The sequence below is a fragment of the Triturus cristatus genome, chromosome 3_2 (assembly GCF_964204655.1).
Source record: "Triturus cristatus chromosome 3_2, aTriCri1.1, whole genome shotgun sequence".
In the NCBI taxonomy this organism is placed as follows: Eukaryota; Metazoa; Chordata; class Amphibia; order Caudata; family Salamandridae; genus Triturus; species Triturus cristatus.
Window position 1 is genome coordinate 918,425,270 of NC_140584.1, and position 26,611 is coordinate 918,451,880.

General features: G+C 41.4%; 7 non-coding genes across 7 annotated transcripts; all 7 read left to right on the top strand.

Moving 5' to 3' along the window:
• The first annotated feature begins 2,413 nt into the window (after positions 1–2,413).
• LOC146858707 (small nucleolar RNA U3) lies at positions 2,414–2,623 on the top strand. Its single transcript, XR_014980224.1, has one exon. It is a non-coding gene; the product is annotated as a small nucleolar RNA U3 (small nucleolar RNA).
• Positions 2,624–6,363: 3,740 nt separating this feature from the next.
• LOC146858708 (small nucleolar RNA U3) lies at positions 6,364–6,576 on the top strand. Its single transcript, XR_014980270.1, has one exon. It is a non-coding gene; the product is annotated as a small nucleolar RNA U3 (small nucleolar RNA).
• A 3,160-nt stretch (positions 6,577–9,736) lies between these two features.
• Positions 9,737–9,952, top strand: LOC146858709 (small nucleolar RNA U3). The gene has a single exon (XR_014980532.1). It is a non-coding gene; the product is annotated as a small nucleolar RNA U3 (small nucleolar RNA).
• Positions 9,953–13,112: 3,160 nt separating this feature from the next.
• LOC146858710 (small nucleolar RNA U3) lies at positions 13,113–13,328 on the top strand. The gene has a single exon (XR_014980169.1). It is a non-coding gene; the product is annotated as a small nucleolar RNA U3 (small nucleolar RNA).
• A 3,160-nt stretch (positions 13,329–16,488) lies between these two features.
• On the top strand, positions 16,489–16,698 carry LOC146858711 (small nucleolar RNA U3). The gene has a single exon (XR_014980225.1). It is a non-coding gene; the product is annotated as a small nucleolar RNA U3 (small nucleolar RNA).
• A 3,740-nt stretch (positions 16,699–20,438) lies between these two features.
• Positions 20,439–20,651, top strand: LOC146858712 (small nucleolar RNA U3). The gene has a single exon (XR_014980271.1). It is a non-coding gene; the product is annotated as a small nucleolar RNA U3 (small nucleolar RNA).
• A 3,160-nt stretch (positions 20,652–23,811) lies between these two features.
• LOC146858713 (small nucleolar RNA U3) lies at positions 23,812–24,027 on the top strand. Its single transcript, XR_014980533.1, has one exon. It is a non-coding gene; the product is annotated as a small nucleolar RNA U3 (small nucleolar RNA).
• Positions 24,028–26,611: the final 2,584 nt, after the last annotated feature.

Here is a 26,611-nt window from a genome sequence, read left to right on the forward strand (position 1 = left end):
GTTCTCCTGGTTCAAGTTAGATTATTCTTACTTCATTGACGGGAATGTTGTGATATCAGTATAGACTTTCTGCCTCGGGTATCACATTGATTAAATGTTCTATCCCCTCGATATAGAAGCTCAGCTTTAACTTGAGTCTATAACTCAAACAGAGGGTATTTAATGACCATTGTAGCCCCCTGTAGCGTTGTCCTATGGTATTTTAGAACACTGGAAGATTGAGAGCCTCATGTAGAGAATCGGAATATCAGCTGGTTGTAAATAGTAACATAAGCCCTGTGCCTTGAAAGTTCTATAGCTGTAATGGCTAGAACCCCAAATGCCACCATTTTGGATATCCACTATGCTGCGACACCTATGAAACGAGGTAGGTGGGCTGGCGCCAGGCCGTAAATTGTAGAAGTTTACAGTTTGGTGACAGGCCAGGTGAATACCCAGAGCCTTTGCCTCTTCTTGGCTTTGTAAGAGTCTGGGGCATCGCCCGACTGCTTTTCCAGCCATGGTCTGTTTTTACGTAAAAATTACAAAGTTGAGACCATATTGTGATAGCCTTTTAGCCTGCCCCAAGAGGCGATTTTCCTGGTCCCCTTTCTTGTGTTTGTCCAGTGCCTTCAACTTTAGTCTATCATGCTGAATTAAACTTTAGTTAGCTGCATAGATTGCAGCGTCAGGTTTTAATTATCTATCACTGATCTGCTGAGAGCTTAGCCAGGTGGCAGAAAAAATGCTCTTGTGATATCTTCCTGTCACCCTTGGACAGCTTGGCATAGAGTTATAAAACTCTTTGTCTTGATATGTTATGTAGAATCAAGATTGAAATAGTATTTGTAAGTGGCCCAAAGGTGTTGCAGATAAGTTCTGATCTAAAAAGGAAGGGCACAGGCAGAGTTTAATTTTTGAAACAACTGTCTACTGTTGATGGCCGTTCCTTTCTTCATTTGAGGATATGCTGTAAAACGGAATTATATACTGAAAAGTTCAATTCCTGTTCTAATAAATATTAGATACAAAACGTTTCTGGCAAGTATTCACTTCCCAGTGTAAAAAGTCTTCTGTACACAAAACATAAACTATATTTTGGATACTTCTGTAGTGCTGAGACACCTAAAGGTCTTTTAGCTTTGAAAAGCTGCATGAATTCAAGCTGGGTGGTAGTACAAGTTGTTCGTGTGAACGCTTTCTTAGATAGCCAGGCATTCAGGGCTCTTCTGAAAGTGATAGGTTCCGTTATCTCCCGTATGTGCTGCAAGAGGTTTTTCACTAAGTCTGGACCCCCGTCGAAGTTCATCGTCTGCTTAGAGTCTTACATGTGAACTGGGGAACAGTTAGGGGCATATCATCAAGCTGGTGATAAAAAATGATCGCCTAATTAGCAAGGTCACGCTAACGCGTGAAACCTTGCATTAGCGTCGGGATTCCTAACGCCCAGCTTTGCATCTCTAATGAGATGCAAAGTGGGCGTACCTGACCTGACATGACAGGAGAAATGTCGCTAAGCGACATTTCTCCTATCATCAAGGCCCACGCTATGAAGCATAGCGGCAGGAAAAGTAGCGATAACCCCTGTTATTGCTACTTTCCTTACGCCTGCTTCAGGACTGACTTAGCCATGGTATCCTATGTAAGGTGGATATCATGGCTAAGTTTGTGAGTCCCTATCAGCAAGCTAACGCCACACTTCGTGACATTATCGCTGGGTTTCCAGCGATAATCTCACGTTAGGCAGTTAGTGTTAGGATTTTTATCGTTTTTGAGATAAGCGTTGCTAATAGCACGTTATCTCAGCGATAATAATCCACGCTAGCCGGCGATAATTATCCTAGCGCTAAGTGCGCTTAGCGATAATTATCGCCGGTTGTTGCTGATATGCCCCTTAGTTTGTTTGGGGAAACTAATAAAAGATGTTGCCGTACATTTGATCTGTGGTGCAACTGTTCAAAATTTAAAGGTAGCTTGAATGCTACAACGTTTGTTTCCACGCTTGCAACCTTAGCAGGTCCCTTCTCGCTAGTGATCAGTGTCACTCTTTTGGCTGTTTGACAGATGCTAATCTGGACCAACTATTCGGATTAAAAATCATCTGTATGATCTTGTGGAACCTGCAGTTTTTTGAAGAATTTTCCAACTCTCCCTGTGGTACAGCATTGGGTCAGGAACAGGCAGGCTGAATTTGATTGGTTGCTAATTTAAAATATGCAAATTTATAAAGCAGTGTCTCACCAGGATCTATTGAGTAGGCTTTAATGTAAATAAAGGCGTATGCGTGTGCATCTGTGGAATATTATCTTGTGGAGTAAAAAATATGTTTATATTTATATGTTTTTATTTCCGTTGATGATGCCGAACCTTGTCTTACTGTAAGTAGGAAGGGTTTCCACCCTTTCTGTCTGTGTGAGCTATAAAGAATTTTGTTAAGACTATACTTTCAGGGATCATTTCTATAGTTTTTAACTGAGGAAATGTGTTTGAAAGTGTCTGGTCTTCGCTAACCACGAGGAAGAATTGTAGTTTTCTCTTTTGGGCGTGAAGTGAGTGAACAGTGTTGCATTCCTGTAGCTGCTGTTTGCTATTGATGATTGTTCCTTTCAGGAGGATTGGAGAAAGAGAACACAAACTGAGTGGTTAGCTTTTATTTTTGGGTGTAAGAAAGTCTATCAGTTTCTAATTTCTTGTTTAGTTTGTCATTTCTTTTTTGATTTCTTTGGTTTCTTGTAACTTAACTGTTGAGTATATGAATACTTATTAGAAGCTGTTGAGCTTTCTTGGACTTGTGGTTTTTGCAAGAGGTTCTCTTTGAAAGGCACCTCTCACCATCAGTTGATAATTTGGTATGTTATTTATAAAAAAAGCTTTGTTTTTCGAACATGGATAGTAAAGAGTACATTTTAAATGGACTGTGCGTATGAGCTATTTGTAGAGCCTAGACTTCTTCAAGGCAACTACTGCTACTCAAAAGATTTATCACTCTTTCAAATAGACTGTTTAAAGAAACCTGCTAATGCTAGTTAGGCCGTTTAGAGTAAGAGGAAGCGTAACACCCTGGCTTCTTACAACTTACAAGGCTGCGGTGGATCTTAGACTGCTAAGGATGAAAAACTACTCCTTTGGTATTTGTTAAAGTTTTCACAGGAATTCGTGCGGTGCAAAGCAGAAGTAAGGGACTGCGTCTGTTTACTTTTCATTATAAAAGCTTGCGTGCTCAGCACAAAATCTTGCAGCTCCCAACAAGCCCCTGTGCAACCCTTAGTACATCAAGGGCTTGATGCATTCGAACTTTGGAATTTTGCAAGATCCATTGGGGACAGAGGAGTTGCAACGATCGAATAATGGTCAGAACGAGCCACCTGCTCCTGCAAGTGCCATTTTTTTGGTTCTCCTGGTTCAAGTTAGAGTATTCTTACTTCATTGACTGGAATGTTGTGATATCAGTATAGACTTTCTGCCTCGGGTATCACATTGATTAAATGTTCTATCCCCTCGATATAGAAGCTCAGCTTTAACTTGAGTCTATAACTCAAACAGAGGGTATTTAATGACCATTGTAGCCCCCTGTAGCGTTGACCTATGGTATTTTAGAACACTGGAAGATTGAGAGCCTCATGTAGAGAATCGTAATATCAGCTGGTTGTAAATAGTAAAATAAGCCCTGTGCCTTGAAAGTTCTATAGCTGTAATGGTTAGAACCCCAAATGCCACCATTTTGGATATCCACTATGCTGCGACACCTATGAAACGAGGTAGGTGGGCTGGCGCCAGGCCGTAAATTGTAGAAGTTTACAGTTTGGTGACAGGCCAGGTGAATACCCAGAGCCTTTGCCTCTTCTTGGCTTTGTAAGAGTCTGGGGCATCGCCCGACTGCTTTTCCAGCCATGGTCTGTTTTTACGTAAAAATTACAAAGTTGAGACCATATTGTGATAGCCTTTTAGCCTGCCCCAAGAGGCGATTTTCCTGGTCCCCTTTCTTGTGTTTGTCCAGTGCCTTCAACTTTAGTCTATCATGCTGAATTAAACTTTAGTTAGCTGCATAGATTGCAGCGTCAGGTTTTAATTATCTATCACTGATCTGCTGAGAGCTTAGCCAGGTGGCAGAAAAAATGCTCTTGTGATATCTTCCTGTAACCCTTGGACAGCTTGGCATAGAGTTATAAAACTCTTTGTCTTGATATGTTATGTAGAATCAAGATTGAAATAGTATTTGTAAGTGGCCCAAAGGTGTTGCAGATAAGTTCTGATCTAAAAAGGAAGGGCACAGGCAGAGTTTAATTTTTGAAACAACTGTCTACTGTTGATGGCCGTTCCTTTCTTCATTTGAGGATATGCTGTAAAACGGAATTATATACTGAAAAGTTCAATTCCTGTTCTAATCAATATTAGATACAAAACGTTTCTGGCAAGTATTCACTTCCCATTGTAAAAAGTCTTCTGTACACAAAACATAAACTATATTTTGGATACTTCTGTAGTGCTGAGACACCTAAAGGTCTTTTAGCTTTGAAAAGCTGCATGAATTCAAGCTGGGTGGTAGTACAAGTTGTTCATGTGAACGCTTTCTTAGATAGCCAGGCATTCAGGGCTCTTCTGAAAGTGATAGGTTCCGTTATCTCCCGTATGTGCTGCAAGAGGTTTTTCACTAAGTCTGGACCCCCGTCGAAGTTCATCGTCTGCTTAGAGTCTTACATGTGAACTGGGGAACAGTTAGGGGCATATCATCAAGCTGGTGATAAAAAATGATCGCCTAATTAGCAAGGTCACGCTAACGCGTGAAACCTTGCATTAGCGTCGGGATTCCTAACGCCCAGCTTTGCATCTCTAATGAGATGCAAAGTGGGCGTACCTGACCTGACATGACAGGAGAAATGTCGCTAAGCGACATTTCTCCTATCATCAAGGCCCACGCTATGAAGCATAGCGGCAGAAAAAGTAGCGATAACCCCTGTTATTGCTACTTTCCTTATGCCTGCTTCAGGACTGACTTAGCCATGGTATCCTATGTAAGGTGGATATCATGGCTAAGTTTGTGAGTCCCTATCAGCAAGCTAACGCCACACTTCGTGACATTATCGCTGGGTTTCCAGCGATAATCTCACGTTAGGCAGTTAGCGTTAGGATTTTTATCGTTTTTGAGATAAGCGTTGCTAATAGCACGTTATCTCAGCGATAATAATCCACGCTAGCCGGCGATAATTATCCTAGCGCTAAGTGCGCTTAGCGATAATTATCGCCGGTTGTTGCTGATATGCTCCTTAGTTTGTTTGGGGAAACTAATAAAAGATGTTGCCGTACATTTGATCTGTGGTGCAACTGTTCAAAATTTAAAGGTAGCTTGAATGCTACAACGTTTGTTTCCACGCTTGCAACCTTAGCAGGTCCCTTCTCGCTAGTGATCAGTGTCACTCTTTTGGCTGTTTGACAGATGCTAATCTGGACCAACTATTCGGATTAAAAATCATCTGTATGATCTTGTGGAACCTGCAGTTTTTTGAAGAATTTTCCAACTCTCCCTGTGGTACAGCGTTGGGTCAGGAACAGGCAGGCTGAATTTGATTGGTTGCTGATTTAAAATATGCAAATTTATAAAGCAGTGTCTCACCAGGATCTATTGAGTAGGCTTTAATGTAAATAAAGGCGTATGCGTGTGCATCTGTGGAATATTATCTTGTGGAGTAAAAAATATGTTTATATTTATATGTTTTTATTTCCGTTGATGATGCCGAACCTTGTCTTACTGTAAGTAGGAAGGGTTTCCACCCTTTCTGTCTGTGTGAGCTATAAAGAATTTTGTTAAGACTATACTTTATGGGATCATTTCTATAGTTTTTTTTTTTGTTTTTTTGTTTTTTTTTTTGTTTGAAACCGTTTATTGCAATCTCAAGAATATACAAGTATGGGCCTACAACCTTCCGGCCGGCCGCTAGAATGACAGGAGCATATGACATACATTCAAAAACACTTGGCGTTGCAGAGAAGCAAAATCAGGAGGTATCAACGTCGTGGGCCACATCACTCTGACCCCACAATACGGTTTCATTTTATACAACCAACACGAAAAACCACACCCGCAAGGCAACCCGCAATCGAAAGTAACAGCACGTGCTCCCCAAATGGGGGACCCCAGCCATCCACAGGAGTCTAAAGAGGGGAAGGGGAACGGATCGAGGACTGGGGGAACCCTGTGCCCGGGGCTGGGGAAAGGAGTCAGCTAAGGGGACGGGGCTGGTGAGGCAGCAGGCAGCAGTGGTGGCGCGCAGATACCCCCGCGGTAGGCGTTCCAGGGGCCCCATACTTTCACCCATGTCCCAGGCTTACCCCTCGCCACATACACCACCTTTTCTCGGAACATGCACCAATCCATGTGTTCTTTCCAGGCCGACACCGCCGGGGATTTCTATAGTTTTTAACTGAGGAAATGTGTTTGAAAGTGTCTGGTCTTCGCTAACCACGAGGAAGAATTGTAGTTTTCTCTTTTGGGCGTGAAGTGAGTGAACAGTGTTGCATTCCTGTAGCTGCTGTTTGCTATTGATGATCGTTCCTGTTCCTTTCAGGAGGATTGGAGAAAGAGAACACAAACTGAGTGGTTAGCTTTTATTTTTGGGTGTAAGAAAGTCTATCAGTTTCTAATTTCTTGTTTAGTTTGTCATTTCTTTTTTGATTTCTTTGGTTTCTTGTAACTTAACTGTTGAGTATATGAATACTTATTAGAAGCTGTTGAGCTTTCTTGGACTTGTGGTTTTTGCAAGAGGTTCTCTTTGAAAGGCACCTCTCACCATCAGTTGATAATTTGGTATGTTATTTATAAAAAAAGCTTTGTTTTTCGAACATGGATAGTAAAGAGTACATTTTAAATGGACTGTGCGTATGAGCTATTTGTAGAGCCTAGACTTCTGCAAGGCAACTACTGCTACTCAAAAGATTTATCACTCTTTCAAATAGACTGTTTAAAGAAACCTGCTAATGCTAGTTAGGCCGTTTAGAGTAAGAGGAAGCGTAACACCCTGGCTTCTTACAACTTACAAGGCTGCGGTGGATCTTAGACTGCTAAGGATGAAAAACTACTCCTTTGGTATTTGTTAAAGTTTTCACAGGAATTCGTGCGGTGCAAAGCAGAAGTAAGGGACTGCGTCTGTTTACTTTTCATTATAAAAGCTTGCGTGCTCAGCACAAAATCTTGCAGCTCCCAACAAGTCCCTGTGCAACCCTTAGTACATCAAGGGCTTGATGCATTCGAACTTTGGAATTTTGCAAGATCCATTGGGGACAGAGGAGTTGCAACGATCGAATAATGGTCAGAACGAGCCACCTGCTCCTGCAAGTGCCATTTTTTTGGTTCTCCTGGTTCAAGTTAGAGTATTCTTACTTCATTGACTGGAATGTTGTGATATCAGTATAGACTTTCTGCCTCGGGTATCACATTGATTAAATGTTCTATCCCCTCGATATAGAAGCTCAGCTTTAACTTGAGTCTATAACTCAAACAGAGGGTATTTAATGACCATTGTAGCCCCCTGTAGCGTTGACCTATGGTATTTTAGAACACTGGAAGATTGAGAGCCTCATGTAGAGAATCGTAATATCAGCTGGTTGTAAATAGTAAAATAAGCCCTGTGCCTTGAAAGTTCTATAGCTGTAATGGTTAGAACCCCAAATGCCACCATTTTGGATATCCACTATGCTGCGACACCTATGAAACGAGGTAGGTGGGCTGGCGCCAGGCCGTAAATTGTAGAAGTTTACAGTTTGGTGACAGGCCAGGTGAATACCCAGAGCCTTTGCCTCTTCTTGGCTTTGTAAGAGTCTGGGGCATCGCCCGACTGCTTTTCCAGCCATGGTCTGTTTTTACGTAAAAATTACAAAGTTGAGACCATATTGTGATAGCCTTTTAGCCTGCCCCAAGAGGCGATTTTCCTGGTCCCCTTTCTTGTGTTTGTCCAGTGCCTTCAACTTTAGTCTATCATGCTGAATTAAACTTTAGTTAGCTGCATAGATTGCAGCGTCAGGTTTTAATTATCTATCACTGATCTGCTGAGAGCTTAGCCAGGTGGCAGAAAAAATGCTCTTGTGATATCTTCCTGTAACCCTTGGACAGCTTGGCATAGAGTTATAAAACTCTTTGTCTTGATATGTTATGTAGAACCAAGATTGAAATAGTATTTGTAAGTGGCCCAAAGGTGTTGCAGATAAGTTCTGATCTAAAAAGGAAGGGCACAGGCAGAGTTTAATTTTTGAAACAACTGTCTACTGTTGATGGCCGTTCCTTTCTTCATTTGAGGATATGCTGTAAAACGGAATTATATACTGAAAAGTTCAATTCCTGTTCTAATAAATATTAGATACAAAACGTTTCTGGCAAGTATTCACTTCCCAGTGTAAAAAGTCTTCTGTACACAAAACATAAACTATATTTTGGATACTTCTGTAGTGCTGAGACACCTAAAGGTCTTTTAGCTTTGAAAAGCTGCATGAATTCAAGCTGGGTGGTAGTACAAGTTGTTCATGTGAACGCTTTCTTAGATAGCCAGGCATTCAGGGCTCTTCTGAAAGTGATAGGTTCCGTTATCTCCCGTATGTGCTGCAAGAGGTTTTTCACTAAGTCTGGACCCCCGTCGAAGTTCATCGTCTGCTTAGAGTCTTACATGTGAACTGGGGAACAGTTAGGGGCATATCATCAAGCTGGTGATAAAAAATGATCGCCTAATTAGCAAGGTCACGCTAACGCGTGAAACCTTGCATTAGCGTCGGGATTCCTAACGCCCAGCTTTGCATCTCTAATGAGATGCAAAGTGGGCGTACCTGACCTGACATGACAGGAGAAATGTCGCTAAGCGACATTTCTCCTATCATCAAGGCCCACGCTATGAAGCATAGCGGCAGGAAAAGTAGCGATAACCCCTGTTATTGCTACTTTCCTTACGCCTGCTTCAGGACTGACTTAGCCATGGTATCCTATGTAAGGTGGATATCATGGCTAAGTTTGTGAGTCCCTATCAGCAAGCTAACGCCACAGTTCGTGACATTATCGCTGGGTTTCCAGCGATAATCTCACGTGAGGCAGTTAGCGTTAGGATTTTTATCGTTTTTGAGATAAGCGTTGCTAATAGCACGTTATCTCAGCGATAATAATCCACGCTAGCCGGCGATAATTATCCTAGCGCTAAGTGCGCTTAGCGATAATTATCGCCGGTTGTTGCTGATATGCCCCTTAGTTTGTTTGGGGAAACTAATAAAAGATGTTGCCGTACATTTGATCTGTGGTGCAACTGTTCAAAATTTAAAGGTAGCTTGAATGCTACAACGTTTGTTTCCACGCTTGCAACCTTAGCAGGTCCCTTCTCGCTAGTGATCAGTGTCACTCTTTTGGCTGTTTGACAGATGCTAATCTGGACCAACTATTCGGATTAAAAATCATCTGTATGATCTTGTGGAACCTGCAGTTTTTTGAAGAATTTTCCAACTCTCCCTGTGGTACAGCATTGGGTCAGGAACAGGCAGGCTGAATTTGATTGGTTGCTAATTTAAAATATGCAAATTTATAAAGCAGTGTCTCACCAGGATCTATTGAGTAGGCTTTAATGTAAATAAAGGCGTATGCGTGTGCATCTGTGGAATATTATCTTGTGGAGTAAAAAATATGTTTATATTTATATGTTTTTATTTCCGTTGATGATGCCGAACCTTGTCTTACTGTAAGTAGGAAGGGTTGCCACCCTTTCTGTCTGTGTGAGCTATAAAGAATTTTGTTAAGACTATACTTTCAGGGATCATTTCTATAGTTTTTAACTGAGGAAATGTGTTTGAAAGTGTCTGGTCTTCGCTAACCACGAGGAAGAATTGTAGTTTTCTCTTTTGGGCGTGAAGTGAGTGAACAGTGTTGCATTCCTGTAGCTGCTGTTTGCTATTGATGATCGTTCCTGTTCCTTTCAGGAGGATTGGAGAAAGAGAACACAAACTGAGTGGTTAGCTTTTATTTTTGGGTGTAAGAAAGTCTATCAGTTTCTAATTTCTTGTTTAGTTTGTCATTTCTTTTTTGATTTCTTTGGTTTCTTGTAACTTAACTGTTGAGTATATGAATACTTATTAGAAGCTGTTGAGCTTTCTTGGACTTGTGGTTTTTGCAAGAGGTTCTCTTTGAAAGGCACCTCTCACCATCAGTTGATAATTTGGTATGTTATTTATAAAAAAAGCTTTGTTTTTCGAACATGGATAGTAAAGAGTACATTTTAAATGGACTGTGCGTATGAGCTATTTGTAGAGCCTAGACTTCTGCAAGGCAACTACTGCTACTCAAAAGATTTATCACTCTTTCAAATAGACTGTTTAAAGAAACCTGCTAATGCTAGTTAGGCCGTTTAGAGTAAGAGGAAGCGTAACACCCTGGCTTCTTACAACTTACAAGGCTGCGGTGGATCTTAGACTGCTAAGGATGAAAAACTACTCCTTTGGTATTTGTTAAAGTTTTCACAGGAATTCGTGCGGTGCAAAGCAGAAGTAAGGGACTGCGTCTGTTTACTTTTCATTATAAAAGCTTGCGTGCTCAGCACAAAATCTTGCAGCTCCCAACAAGCCCCTGTGCAACCCTTAGTACATCAAGGGCTTGATGCATTCGAACTTTGGAATTTTGCAAGATCCATTGGGGACAGAGGAGTTGCAACGATCGAATAATGGTCAGAACGAGCCACCTGCTCCTGCAAGTGCCATTTTTTTGGTTCTCCTGGTTCAAGTTAGAGTATTCTTACTTCATTGACTGGAATGTTGTGATATCAGTATAGACTTTCTGCCTCGGGTATCACATTGATTAAATGTTCTATCCCCTCGATATAGAAGCTCAGCTTTAACTTGAGTCTATAACTCAAACAGAGGGTATTTAATGACCATTGTAGCCCCCTGTAGCGTTGACCTATGGTATTTTAGAACACTGGAAGATTGAGAGCCTCATGTAGAGAATCGTAATATCAGCTGGTTGTAAATAGTAAAATAAGCCCTGTGCCTTGAAAGTTCTATAGCTGTAATGGTTAGAACCCCAAATGCCACCATTTTGGATATCCACTATGCTGCGACACCTATGAAACGAGGTAGGTGGGCTGGCGCCAGGCCGTAAATTGTAGAAGTTTACAGTTTGGTGACAGGCCAGGTGAATACCCAGAGCCTTTGCCTCTTCTTGGCTTTGTAAGAGTCTGGGGCATCGCCCGACTGCTTTTCCAGCCATGGTCTGTTTTTACGTAAAAATTACAAAGTTGAGACCATATTGTGATAGCCTTTTAGCCTGCCCCAAGAGGCGATTTTCCTGGTCCCCTTTCTTGTGTTTGTCCAGTGCCTTCAACTTTAGTCTATCATGCTGAATTAAACTTTAGTTAGCTGCATAGATTGCAGCGTCAGGTTTTAATTATCTATCACTGATCTGCTGAGAGCTTAGCCAGGTGGCAGAAAAAATGCTCTTGTGATATCTTCCTGTAACCCTTGGACAGCTTGGCATAGAGTTATAAAACTCTTTGTCTTGATATGTTATGTAGAATCAAGATTGAAATAGTATTTGTAAGTGGCCCAAAGGTGTTGCAGATAAGTTCTGATCTAAAAAGGAAGGGCACAGGCAGAGTTTAATTTTTGAAACAACTGTCTACTGTTGATGGCCGTTCCTTTCTTCATTTGAGGATATGCTGTAAAACGGAATTATATACTGAAAAGTTCAATTCCTGTTCTAATCAATATTAGATACAAAACGTTTCTGGCAAGTATTCACTTCCCATTGTAAAAAGTCTTCTGTACACAAAACATAAACTATATTTTGGATACTTCTGTAGTGCTGAGACACCTAAAGGTCTTTTAGCTTTGAAAAGCTGCATGAATTCAAGCTGGGTGGTAGTACAAGTTGTTCATGTGAACGCTTTCTTAGATAGCCAGGCATTCAGGGCTCTTCTGAAAGTGATAGGTTCCGTTATCTCCCGTATGTGCTGCAAGAGGTTTTTCATTAAGTCTGGACCCCCGTCGAAGTTCATCGTCTGCTTAGAGTCTTACATGTGAACTGGGGAACAGTTAGGGGCATATCATCAAGCTGGTGATAAAAAATGATCGCCTAATTAGCAAGGTCACGCTAACGCGTGAAACCTTGCATTAGCGTCGGGATTCCTAACGCCCAGCTTTGCATCTCTAATGAGATGCAAAGTGGGCGTACCTGACCTGACATGACAGGAGAAATGTCGCTAAGCGACATTTCTCCTATCATCAAGGCCCACGCTATGAAGCATAGCGGCAGGAAAAGTAGCGATAACCCCTGTTATTGCTACTTTCCTTACGCCTGCTTCAGGACTGACTTAGCCATGGTATCCTATGTAAGGTGGATATCATGGCTAAGTTTGTGAGTCCCTATCAGCAAGCTAACGCCACACTTCGTGACATTATCGCTGGGTTTCCAGCGATAATCTCACGTTAGGCAGTTAGCGTTAGGATTTTTATCGTTTTTGAGATAAGCGTTGCTAATAGCACGTTATCTCAGCGATAATAATCCACGCTAGCCGGCGATAATTATCCTAGCGCTAAGTGCGCTTAGCGATAATTATCGCCGGTTGTTGCTGATATGCCCCTTAGTTTGTTTGGGGAAACTAATCAAAGATGTTGCCGTACATTTGATCTGTGGTGCAACTGTTCAAAATTTAAAGGTAGCTTGAATGCTACAACGTTTGTTTCCACGCTTGCAACCTTAGCAGGTCCCTTCTCGCTAGTGATCAGTGTCACTCTTTTGGCTGTTTGACAGATGCTAATCTGGACCAACTATTCGGATTAAAAATCATCTGTATGATCTTGTGGAACCTGCAGATTTTTGAAGAATTTTCCAACTCTCCCTGTGGTACAGCATTGGGTCAGGAACAGGCAGGCTAAATTTGATTGGTTGCTGATTTAAAATATGCAAATTTATAAAGCAGTGTCTCACCAGGATCTATTGAGTAGGCTTTAATGTAAATAAAGGCGTATGCGTGTGCATCTGTGGAATATTATCTTGTGGAGTAAAAAATATGTTTATATTTATATGTTTTTATTTCCGTTGATGATGCCGAACCTTGTCTTACTGTAAGTAGGAAGGGTTTCCACCCTTTCTGTCTGTGTGAGCTATAAAGAATTTTGTTAAGACTATACTTTCAGGGATCATTTCTATAGTTTTTAACTGAGGAAATGTGTTTGAAAGTGTCTGGTTTTCGCTAACCACGAGGAAGAATTGTAGTTTTCTCTTTTGGGCGTGAAGTGAGTGAACAGTGTTGCATTCATGTAGCTGCTGTTTGCTATAGATGATCGTTCCTGTTCCTTTCAGGAGGATTGGAGAAAGAGAACACAAACTGAGTGGTTAGCTTTTATTTTTGGGTGTTAGAAAGTCTATCAGTTTCTAATTTCTTGTTTAGTTTGTCTTTTCTGTTTTTATTTCTTTGGTTTCTTGTAAATTAACTGTTGAGTATATGAATACTTATTAGAAGCTGTTGAGCTTTCTTGGACTTGTGGTTTTTGCAAGAGGTTCTCTTTGAAAGGCACCTCTCACCATCAGTTGATAATTTGGTATGTTATTTATAAAAAAAGCTTTGTTTTTCGAACATGGATAGTAAAGAGTACATTTTAAATGGATTGTGCGTATGAGCCATTTGTAGAGCCTAGACTTCTGCAAGGCAACTACTGCTACTCAAACGATTTATCACTCTTTCGAATAGACTGTTTAAAGAAACCTGCTAATGCTAGTTAGGCCGTTTAGAGTAAGAGGAAGCGTAACACCCTGGCTTCTTACAACTTACAAGGCTGCGGTGGATCTTAGACTGCTAAGGATGAAAAATTACTCCTTTGGTATTTGTTAAAGTTTTCACAGGAATTCGTGCGGTGCAAAGCAGAAGTAAGGGACTGCGTCTGTTTACTTTTCATTATAAAAGCTTGCGTGCTCAGCACAAAATCTTGCAGCTCCCAACAAGCCCCTGTGCAACCCTTAGTACATCAAGGGCTTGATGCATTCGAACTTTGGAATTTTGCAAGATCCATTGGGGACAGAGGAGTTGCAACGATCGAATAATGGTCAGAACGAGCTACCTGCTCCAGCAAGTGCCATTTTTTTGGTTCTCCTGGTTCAAGTTAGATTATTCTTACTTCATTGACGGGAATGTTGTGATATCAGTATAGACTTTCTGCCTCGGGTATCACATTGATTAAATGTTCTATCCCCTCGATATAGAAGCTCAGCTTTAACTTGAGTCTATAACTCAAACAGAGGGTATTTAATGACCATTGTAGCCCCCTGTAGCGTTGTCCTATGGTATTTTAGAACACTGGAAGATTGAGAGCCTCATGTAGAGAATCGGAATATCAGCTGGTTGTAAATAGTAACATAAGCCCTGTGCCTTGAAAGTTCTATAGCTGTAATGGCTAGAACCCCAAATGCCACCATTTTGGATATCCACTATGCTGCGACACCTATGAAACGAGGTAGGTGGGCTGGCGCCAGGCCGTAAATTGTAGAAGTTTACAGTTTGGTGACAGGCCAGGTGAATACCCAGAGCCTTTGCCTCTTCTTGGCTTTGTAAGAGTCTGGGGCATCGCCCGACTGCTTTTCCAGCCATGGTCTGTTTTTACGTAAAAATTACAAAGTTGAGACCATATTGTGATAGCCTTTTAGCCTGCCCCAAGAGGCGATTTTCCTGGTCCCCTTTCTTGTGTTTGTCCAGTGCCTTCAACTTTAGTCTATCATGCTGAATTAAACTTTAGTTAGCTGCATAGATTGCAGCGTCAGGTTTTAATTATCTATCACTGATCTGCTGAGAGCTTAGCCAGGTGGCAGAAAAAATGCTCTTGTGATATCTTCCTGTCACCCTTGGACAGCTTGGCATAGAGTTATAAAACTCTTTGTCTTGATATGTTATGTAGAATCAAGATTGAAATAGTATTTGTAAGTGGCCCAAAGGTGTTGCAGATAAGTTCTGATCTAAAAAGGAAGGGCACAGGCAGAGTTTAATTTTTGAAACAACTGTCTACTGTTGATGGCCGTTCCTTTCTTCATTTGAGGATATGCTGTAAAACGGAATTATATACTGAAAAGTTCAATTCCTGTTCTAATAAATATTAGATACAAAACGTTTCTGGCAAGTATTCACTTCCCAGTGTAAAAAGTCTTCTGTACACAAAACATAAACTATATTTTGGATACTTCTGTAGTGCTGAGACACCTAAAGGTCTTTTAGCTTTGAAAAGCTGCATGAATTCAAGCTGGGTGGTAGTACAAGTTGTTCGTGTGAACGCTTTCTTAGATAGCCAGGCATTCAGGGCTCTTCTGAAAGTGATAGGTTCCGTTATCTCCCGTATGTGCTGCAAGAGGTTTTTCACTAAGTCTGGACCCCCGTCGAAGTTCATCGTCTGCTTAGAGTCTTACATGTGAACTGGGGAACAGTTAGGGGCATATCATCAAGCTGGTGATAAAAAATGATCGCCTAATTAGCAAGGTCACGCTAACGCGTGAAACCTTGCATTAGCGTCGGGATTCCTAACGCCCAGCTTTGCATCTCTAATGAGATGCAAAGTGGGCGTACCTGACCTGACATGACAGGAGAAATGTCGCTAAGCGACATTTCTCCTATCATCAAGGCCCACGCTATGAAGCATAGCGGCAGGAAAAGTAGCGATAACCCCTGTTATTGCTACTTTCCTTACGCCTGCTTCAGGACTGACTTAGCCATGGTATCCTATGTAAGGTGGATATCATGGCTAAGTTTGTGAGTCCCTATCAGCAAGCTAACGCCACACTTCGTGACATTATCGCTGGGTTTCCAGCGATAATCTCACGTTAGGCAGTTAGTGTTAGGATTTTTATCGTTTTTGAGATAAGCGTTGCTAATAGCACGTTATCTCAGCGATAATAATCCACGCTAGCCGGCGATAATTATCCTAGCGCTAAGTGCGCTTAGCGATAATTATCGCCGGTTGTTGCTGATATGCCCCTTAGTTTGTTTGGGGAAACTAATAAAAGATGTTGCCGTACATTTGATCTGTGGTGCAACTGTTCAAAATTTAAAGGTAGCTTGAATGCTACAACGTTTGTTTCCACGCTTGCAACCTTAGCAGGTCCCTTCTCGCTAGTGATCAGTGTCACTCTTTTGGCTGTTTGACAGATGCTAATCTGGACCAACTATTCGGATTAAAAATCATCTGTATGATCTTGTGGAACCTGCAGTTTTTTGAAGAATTTTCCAACTCTCCCTGTGGTACAGCATTGGGTCAGGAACAGGCAGGCTGAATTTGATTGGTTGCTAATTTAAAATATGCAAATTTATAAAGCAGTGTCTCACCAGGATCTATTGAGTAGGCTTTAATGTAAATAAAGGCGTATGCGTGTGCATCTGTGGAATATTATCTTGTGGAGTAAAAAATATGTTTATATTTATATGTTTTTATTTCCGTTGATGATGCCGAACCTTGTCTTACTGTAAGTAGGAAGGGTTTCCACCCTTTCTGTCTGTGTGAGCTATAAAGAATTTTGTTAAGACTATACTTTCAGGGATCATTTCTATAGTTTTTAACTGAGGAAATGTGTTTGAAAGTGTCTGGTCTTCGCTAACCACGAGGAAGAATTGTAGTTTTCTCTTTTGGGCGTGAAGTGAGTGAACAGTGTTGCATTCCTGTAGCTGCTGTTTGCTATTGATGATTGTTCCTTTCAGGAGGATTGGAGAAAGAGAACACAAACTGAGTGGTTAGCTTTTATTTTTGGGTGTAAGAAAGTCTATCAGTTTCTAATTTCTTGTTTAGTTTGTCATTTCTTTTTTGATTTCTTTGGTTTCTTGTAACTTAACTGTTGAGTATATGAATACTTATTAGAAGCTGTTGAGCTTTCTTGGACTTGTGGTTTTTGCAAGAGGTTCTCTTTGAAAGGCACCTCTCACCATCAGTTGATAATTTGGTATGTTATTTATAAAAAAAGCTTTGTTTTTCGAACATGGATAGTAAAGAGTACATTTTAAATGGACTGTGCGTATGAGCTATTTGTAGAGCCTAGACTTCTTCAAGGCAACTACTGCTACTCAAAAGATTTATCACTCTTTCAAATAGACTGTTTAAAGAAACCTGCTAATGCTAGTTAGGCCGTTTAGAGTAAGAGGAAGCGTAACACCCTGGCTTCTTACAACTTACAAGGCTGCGGTGGATCTTAGACTGCTAAGGATGAAAAACTACTCCTTTGGTATTTGTTAAAGTTTTCACAGGAATTCGTGCGGTGCAAAGCAGAAGTAAGGGACTGCGTCTGTTTACTTTTCATTATAAAAGCTTGCGTGCTCAGCACAAAATCTTGCAGCTCCCAACAAGCCCCTGTGCAACCCTTAGTACATCAAGGGCTTGATGCATTCGAACTTTGGAATTTTGCAAGATCCATTGGGGACAGAGGAGTTGCAACGATCGAATAATGGTCAGAACGAGCCACCTGCTCCTGCAAGTGCCATTTTTTTGGTTCTCCTGGTTCAAGTTAGAGTATTCTTACTTCATTGACTGGAATGTTGTGATATCAGTATAGACTTTCTGCCTCGGGTATCACATTGATTAAATGTTCTATCCCCTCGATATAGAAGCTCAGCTTTAACTTGAGTCTATAACTCAAACAGAGGGTATTTAATGACCATTGTAGCCCCCTGTAGCGTTGACCTATGGTATTTTAGAACACTGGAAGATTGAGAGCCTCATGTAGAGAATCGTAATATCAGCTGGTTGTAAATAGTAAAATAAGCCCTGTGCCTTGAAAGTTCTATAGCTGTAATGGTTAGAACCCCAAATGCCACCATTTTGGATATCCACTATGCTGCGACACCTATGAAACGAGGTAGGTGGGCTGGCGCCAGGCCGTAAATTGTAGAAGTTTACAGTTTGGTGACAGGCCAGGTGAATACCCAGAGCCTTTGCCTCTTCTTGGCTTTGTAAGAGTCTGGGGCATCGCCCGACTGCTTTTCCAGCCATGGTCTGTTTTTACGTAAAAATTACAAAGTTGAGACCATATTGTGATAGCCTTTTAGCCTGCCCCAAGAGGCGATTTTCCTGGTCCCCTTTCTTGTGTTTGTCCAGTGCCTTCAACTTTAGTCTATCATGCTGAATTAAACTTTAGTTAGCTGCATAGATTGCAGCGTCAGGTTTTAATTATCTATCACTGATCTGCTGAGAGCTTAGCCAGGTGGCAGAAAAAATGCTCTTGTGATATCTTCCTGTAACCCTTGGACAGCTTGGCATAGAGTTATAAAACTCTTTGTCTTGATATGTTATGTAGAATCAAGATTGAAATAGTATTTGTAAGTGGCCCAAAGGTGTTGCAGATAAGTTCTGATCTAAAAAGGAAGGGCACAGGCAGAGTTTAATTTTTGAAACAACTGTCTACTGTTGATGGCCGTTCCTTTCTTCATTTGAGGATATGCTGTAAAACGGAATTATATACTGAAAAGTTCAATTCCTGTTCTAATCAATATTAGATACAAAACGTTTCTGGCAAGTATTCACTTCCCATTGTAAAAAGTCTTCTGTACACAAAACATAAACTATATTTTGGATACTTCTGTAGTGCTGAGACACCTAAAGGTCTTTTAGCTTTGAAAAGCTGCATGAATTCAAGCTGGGTGGTAGTACAAGTTGTTCATGTGAACGCTTTCTTAGATAGCCAGGCATTCAGGGCTCTTCTGAAAGTGATAGGTTCCGTTATCTCCCGTATGTGCTGCAAGAGGTTTTTCACTAAGTCTGGACCCCCGTCGAAGTTCATCGTCTGCTTAGAGTCTTACATGTGAACTGGGGAACAGTTAGGGGCATATCATCAAGCTGGTGATAAAAAATGATCGCCTAATTAGCAAGGTCACGCTAACGCGTGAAACCTTGCATTAGCGTCGGGATTCCTAACGCCCAGCTTTGCATCTCTAATGAGATGCAAAGTGGGCGTACCTGACCTGACATGACAGGAGAAATGTCGCTAAGCGACATTTCTCCTATCATCAAGGCCCACGCTATGAAGCATAGCGGCAGGAAAAGTAGCGATAACCCCTGTTATTGCTACTTTCCTTATGCCTGCTTCAGGACTGACTTAGCCATGGTATCCTATGTAAGGTGGATATCATGGCTAAGTTTGTGAGTCCCTATCAGCAAGCTAACGCCACACTTCGTGACATTATCGCTGGGTTTCCAGCGATAATCTCACGTTAGGCAGTTAGCGTTAGGATTTTTATCGTTTTTGAGATAAGCGTTGCTAATAGCACGTTATCTCAGCGATAATAATCCACGCTAGCCGGCGATAATTATCCTAGCGCTAAGTGCGCTTAGCGATAATTATCGCCGGTTGTTGCTGATATGCTCCTTAGTTTGTTTGGGGAAACTAATAAAAGATGTTGCCGTACATTTGATCTGTGGTGCAACTGTTCAAAATTTAAAGGTAGCTTGAATGCTACAACGTTTGTTTCCACGCTTGCAACCTTAGCAGGTCCCTTCTCGCTAGTGATCAGTGTCACTCTTTTGGCTGTTTGACAGATGCTAATCTGGACCAACTATTCGGATTAAAAATCATCTGTATGATCTTGTGGAACCTGCAGTTTTTTGAAGAATTTTCCAACTCTCCCTGTGGTACAGCGTTGGGTCAGGAACAGGCAGGCTGAATTTGATTGGTTGCTGATTTAAAATATGCAAATTTATAAAGCAGTGTCTCACCAGGATCTATTGAGTAGGCTTTAATGTAAATAAAGGCGTATGCGTGTGCATCTGTGGAATATTATCTTGTGGAGTAAAAAATATGTTTATATTTATATGTTTTTATTTCCGTTGATGATGCCGAACCTTGTCTTACTGTAAGTAGGAAGGGTTTCCACCCTTTCTGTCTGTGTGAGCTATAAAGAATTTTGTTAAGACTATACTTTATGGGATCATTTCTATAGTTTTTTTTTTTGTTTTTTTGTTTTTTTTTTTGTTTGAAACCGTTTATTGCAATCTCAAGAATATACAAGTATGGGCCTACAACCTTCCGGCCGGCCGCTAGAATGACAGGAGCATATGACATACATTCAAAAACACTTGGCGTTGCAGAGAAGCAAAATCAGGAGGTATCAACGTCGTGGGCCACATCACTCTGACCCCACAATACGGTTTCATTTTATACAACCAACACGAAAAACCACACCCGCAAGGCAACCCGCAATCGAAAGTAACAGCACGTGCTCCCCAAATGGGGGACCCCAGCCATCCACAGGAGTCTAAAGAGGGGAAGGGGAACGGATCGAGGACTGGGGGAACCCTGTGCCCGGGGCTGGGGAAAGGAGTCAGCTAAGGGGACGGGGCTGGTGAGGCAGCAGGCAGCAGTGGTGGCGCGCAGATACCCCCGCGGTAGGCGTTCCAGGGGCCCCATACTTTCACCCATGTCCCAGGCTTACCCCTCGCCACATACACCACCTTTTCTCGGAACATGCACCAATCCATGTGTTCTTTCCAGGCCGACACCGCCGGGGATTTCTATAGTTTTTAACTGAGGAAATGTGTTTGAAAGTGTCTGGTCTTCGCTAACCACGAGGAAGAATTGTAGTTTTCTCTTTTGGGCGTGAAGTGAGTGAACAGTGTTGCATTCCTGTAGCTGCTGTTTGCTATTGATGATCGTTCCTGTTCCTTTCAGGAGGATTGGAGAAAGAGAACACAAACTGAGTGGTTAGCTTTTATTTTTGGGTGTAAGAAAGTCTATCAGTTTCTAATTTCTTGTTTAGTTTGTCATTTCTTTTTTGATTTCTTTGGTTTCTTGTAACTTAACTGTTGAGTATATGAATACTTATTAGAAGCTGTTGAGCTTTCTTGGACTTGTGGTTTTTGCAAGAGGTTCTCTTTGAAAGGCACCTCTCACCATCAGTTGATAATTTGGTATGTTATTTATAAAAAAAGCTTTGTTTTTCGAACATGGATAGTAAAGAGTACATTTTAAATGGACTGTGCGTATGAGCTATTTGTAGAGCCTAGACTTCTGCAAGGCAACTACTGCTACTCAAAAGATTTATCACTCTTTCAAATAGACTGTTTAAAGAAACCTGCTAATGCTAGTTAGGCCGTTTAGAGTAAGAGGAAGCGTAACACCCTGGCTTCTTACAACTTACAAGGCTGCGGTGGATCTTAGACTGCTAAGGATGAAAAACTACTCCTTTGGTATTTGTTAAAGTTTTCACAGGAATTCGTGCGGTGCAAAGCAGAAGTAAGGGACTGCGTCTGTTTACTTTTCATTATAAAAGCTTGCGTGCTCAGCACAAAATCTTGCAGCTCCCAACAAGTCCCTGTGCAACCCTTAGTACATCAAGGGCTTGATGCATTCGAACTTTGGAATTTTGCAAGATCCATTGGGGACAGAGGAGTTGCAACGATCGAATAATGGTCAGAACGAGCCACCTGCTCCTGCAAGTGCCATTTTTTTGGTTCTCCTGGTTCAAGTTAGAGTATTCTTACTTCATTGACTGGAATGTTGTGATATCAGTATAGACTTTCTGCCTCGGGTATCACATTGATTAAATGTTCTATCCCCTCGATATAGAAGCTCAGCTTTAACTTGAGTCTATAACTCAAACAGAGGGTATTTAATGACCATTGTAGCCCCCTGTAGCGTTGACCTATGGTATTTTAGAACACTGGAAGATTGAGAGCCTCATGTAGAGAATCGTAATATCAGCTGGTTGTAAATAGTAAAATAAGCCCTGTGCCTTGAAAGTTCTATAGCTGTAATGGTTAGAACCCCAAATGCCACCATTTTGGATATCCACTATGCTGCGACACCTATGAAACGAGGTAGGTGGGCTGGCGCCAGGCCGTAAATTGTAGAAGTTTACAGTTTGGTGACAGGCCAGGTGAATACCCAGAGCCTTTGCCTCTTCTTGGCTTTGTAAGAGTCTGGGGCATCGCCCGACTGCTTTTCCAGCCATGGTCTGTTTTTACGTAAAAATTACAAAGTTGAGACCATATTGTGATAGCCTTTTAGCCTGCCCCAAGAGGCGATTTTCCTGGTCCCCTTTCTTGTGTTTGTCCAGTGCCTTCAACTTTAGTCTATCATGCTGAATTAAACTTTAGTTAGCTGCATAGATTGCAGCGTCAGGTTTTAATTATCTATCACTGATCTGCTGAGAGCTTAGCCAGGTGGCAGAAAAAATGCTCTTGTGATATCTTCCTGTAACCCTTGGACAGCTTGGCATAGAGTTATAAAACTCTTTGTCTTGATATGTTATGTAGAACCAAGATTGAAATAGTATTTGTAAGTGGCCCAAAGGTGTTGCAGATAAGTTCTGATCTAAAAAGGAAGGGCACAGGCAGAGTTTAATTTTTGAAACAACTGTCTACTGTTGATGGCCGTTCCTTTCTTCATTTGAGGATATGCTGTAAAACGGAATTATATACTGAAAAGTTCAATTCCTGTTCTAATAAATATTAGATACAAAACGTTTCTGGCAAGTATTCACTTCCCAGTGTAAAAAGTCTTCTGTACACAAAACATAAACTATATTTTGGATACTTCTGTAGTGCTGAGACACCTAAAGGTCTTTTAGCTTTGAAAAGCTGCATGAATTCAAGCTGGGTGGTAGTACAAGTTGTTCATGTGAACGCTTTCTTAGATAGCCAGGCATTCAGGGCTCTTCTGAAAGTGATAGGTTCCGTTATCTCCCGTATGTGCTGCAAGAGGTTTTTCACTAAGTCTGGACCCCCGTCGAAGTTCATCGTCTGCTTAGAGTCTTACATGTGAACTGGGGAACAGTTAGGGGCATATCATCAAGCTGGTGATAAAAAATGATCGCCTAATTAGCAAGGTCACGCTAACGCGTGAAACCTTGCATTAGCGTCGGGATTCCTAACGCCCAGCTTTGCATCTCTAATGAGATGCAAAGTGGGCGTACCTGACCTGACATGACAGGAGAAATGTCGCTAAGCGACATTTCTCCTATCATCAAGGCCCACGCTATGAAGCATAGCGGCAGGAAAAGTAGCGATAACCCCTGTTATTGCTACTTTCCTTACGCCTGCTTCAGGACTGACTTAGCCATGGTATCCTATGTAAGGTGGATATCATGGCTAAGTTTGTGAGTCCCTATCAGCAAGCTAACGCCACAGTTCGTGACATTATCGCTGGGTTTCCAGCGATAATCTCACGTGAGGCAGTTAGCGTTAGGATTTTTATCGTTTTTGAGATAAGCGTTGCTAATAGCACGTTATCTCAGCGATAATAATCCACGCTAGCCGGCGATAATTATCCTAGCGCTAAGTGCGCTTAGCGATAATTATCGCCGGTTGTTGCTGATATGCCCCTTAGTTTGTTTGGGGAAACTAATAAAAGATGTTGCCGTACATTTGATCTGTGGTGCAACTGTTCAAAATTTAAAGGTAGCTTGAATGCTACAACGTTTGTTTCCACGCTTGCAACCTTAGCAGGTCCCTTCTCGCTAGTGATCAGTGTCACTCTTTTGGCTGTTTGACAGATGCTAATCTGGACCAACTATTCGGATTAAAAATCATCTGTATGATCTTGTGGAACCTGCAGTTTTTTGAAGAATTTTCCAACTCTCCCTGTGGTACAGCATTGGGTCAGGAACAGGCAGGCTGAATTTGATTGGTTGCTAATTTAAAATATGCAAATTTATAAAGCAGTGTCTCACCAGGATCTATTGAGTAGGCTTTAATGTAAATAAAGGCGTATGCGTGTGCATCTGTGGAATATTATCTTGTGGAGTAAAAAATATGTTTATATTTATATGTTTTTATTTCCGTTGATGATGCCGAACCTTGTCTTACTGTAAGTAGGAAGGGTTGCCACCCTTTCTGTCTGTGTGAGCTATAAAGAATTTTGTTAAGACTATACTTTCAGGGATCATTTCTATAGTTTTTAACTGAGGAAATGTGTTTGAAAGTGTCTGGTCTTCGCTAACCACGAGGAAGAATTGTAGTTTTCTCTTTTGGGCGTGAAGTGAGTGAACAGTGTTGCATTCCTGTAGCTGCTGTTTGCTATTGATGATCGTTCCTGTTCCTTTCAGGAGGATTGGAGAAAGAGAACACAAACTGAGTGGTTAGCTTTTATTTTTGGGTGTAAGAAAGTCTATCAGTTTCTAATTTCTTGTTTAGTTTGTCATTTCTTTTTTGATTTCTTTGGTTTCTTGTAACTTAACTGTTGAGTATATGAATACTTATTAGAAGCTGTTGAGCTTTCTTGGACTTGTGGTTTTTGCAAGAGGTTCTCTTTGAAAGGCACCTCTCACCATCAGTTGATAATTTGGTATGTTATTTATAAAAAAAGCTTTGTTTTTCGAACATGGATAGTAAAGAGTACATTTTAAATGGACTGTGCGTATGAGCTATTTGTAGAGCCTAGACTTCTGCAAGGCAACTACTGCTACTCAAAAGATTTATCACTCTTTCAAATAGACTGTTTAAAGAAACCTGCTAATGCTAGTTAGGCCGTTTAGAGTAAGAGGAAGCGTAACACCCTGGCTTCTTACAACTTACAAGGCTGCGGTGGATCTTAGACTGCTAAGGATGAAAAACTACTCCTTTGGTATTTGTTAAAGTTTTCACAGGAATTCGTGCGGTGCAAAGCAGAAGTAAGGGACTGCGTCTGTTTACTTTTCATTATAAAAGCTTGCGTGCTCAGCACAAAATCTTGCAGCTCCCAACAAGCCCCTGTGCAACCCTTAGTACATCAAGGGCTTGATGCATTCGAACTTTGGAATTTTGCAAGATCCATTGGGGACAGAGGAGTTGCAACGATCGAATAATGGTCAGAACGAGCCACCTGCTCCTGCAAGTGCCATTTTTTTGGTTCTCCTGGTTCAAGTTAGAGTATTCTTACTTCATTGACTGGAATGTTGTGATATCAGTATAGACTTTCTGCCTCGGGTATCACATTGATTAAATGTTCTATCCCCTCGATATAGAAGCTCAGCTTTAACTTGAGTCTATAACTCAAACAGAGGGTATTTAATGACCATTGTAGCCCCCTGTAGCGTTGACCTATGGTATTTTAGAACACTGGAAGATTGAGAGCCTCATGTAGAGAATCGTAATATCAGCTGGTTGTAAATAGTAAAATAAGCCCTGTGCCTTGAAAGTTCTATAGCTGTAATGGTTAGAACCCCAAATGCCACCATTTTGGATATCCACTATGCTGCGACACCTATGAAACGAGGTAGGTGGGCTGGCGCCAGGCCGTAAATTGTAGAAGTTTACAGTTTGGTGACAGGCCAGGTGAATACCCAGAGCCTTTGCCTCTTCTTGGCTTTGTAAGAGTCTGGGGCATCGCCCGACTGCTTTTCCAGCCATGGTCTGTTTTTACGTAAAAATTACAAAGTTGAGACCATATTGTGATAGCCTTTTAGCCTGCCCCAAGAGGCGATTTTCCTGGTCCCCTTTCTTGTGTTTGTCCAGTGCCTTCAACTTTAGTCTATCATGCTGAATTAAACTTTAGTTAGCTGCATAGATTGCAGCGTCAGGTTTTAATTATCTATCACTGATCTGCTGAGAGCTTAGCCAGGTGGCAGAAAAAATGCTCTTGTGATATCTTCCTGTAACCCTTGGACAGCTTGGCATAGAGTTATAAAACTCTTTGTCTTGATATGTTATGTAGAATCAAGATTGAAATAGTATTTGTAAGTGGCCCAAAGGTGTTGCAGATAAGTTCTGATCTAAAAAGGAAGGGCACAGGCAGAGTTTAATTTTTGAAACAACTGTCTACTGTTGATGGCCGTTCCTTTCTTCATTTGAGGATATGCTGTAAAACGGAATTATATACTGAAAAGTTCAATTCCTGTTCTAATCAATATTAGATACAAAACGTTTCTGGCAAGTATTCACTTCCCATTGTAAAAAGTCTTCTGTACACAAAACATAAACTATATTTTGGATACTTCTGTAGTGCTGAGACACCTAAAGGTCTTTTAGCTTTGAAAAGCTGCATGAATTCAAGCTGGGTGGTAGTACAAGTTGTTCATGTGAACGCTTTCTTAGATAGCCAGGCATTCAGGGCTCTTCTGAAAGTGATAGGTTCCGTTATCTCCCGTATGTGCTGCAAGAGGTTTTTCATTAAGTCTGGACCCCCGTCGAAGTTCATCGTCTGCTTAGAGTCTTACATGTGAACTGGGGAACAGTTAGGGGCATATCATCAAGCTGGTGATAAAAAATGATCGCCTAATTAGCAAGGTCACGCTAACGCGTGAAACCTTGCATTAGCGTCGGGATTCCTAACGCCCAGCTTTGCATCTCTAATGAGATGCAAAGTGGGCGTACCTGACCTGACATGACAGGAGAAATGTCGCTAAGCGACATTTCTCCTATCATCAAGGCCCACGCTATGAAGCATAGCGGCAGGAAAAGTAGCGATAACCCCTGTTATTGCTACTTTCCTTACGCCTGCTTCAGGACTGACTTAGCCATGGTATCCTATGTAAGGTGGATATCATGGCTAAGTTTGTGAGTCCCTATCAGCAAGCTAACGCCACACTTCGTGACATTATCGCTGGGTTTCCAGCGATAATCTCACGTTAGGCAGTTAGCGTTAGGATTTTTATCGTTTTTGAGATAAGCGTTGCTAATAGCACGTTATCTCAGCGATAATAATCCACGCTAGCCGGCGATAATTATCCTAGCGCTAAGTGCGCTT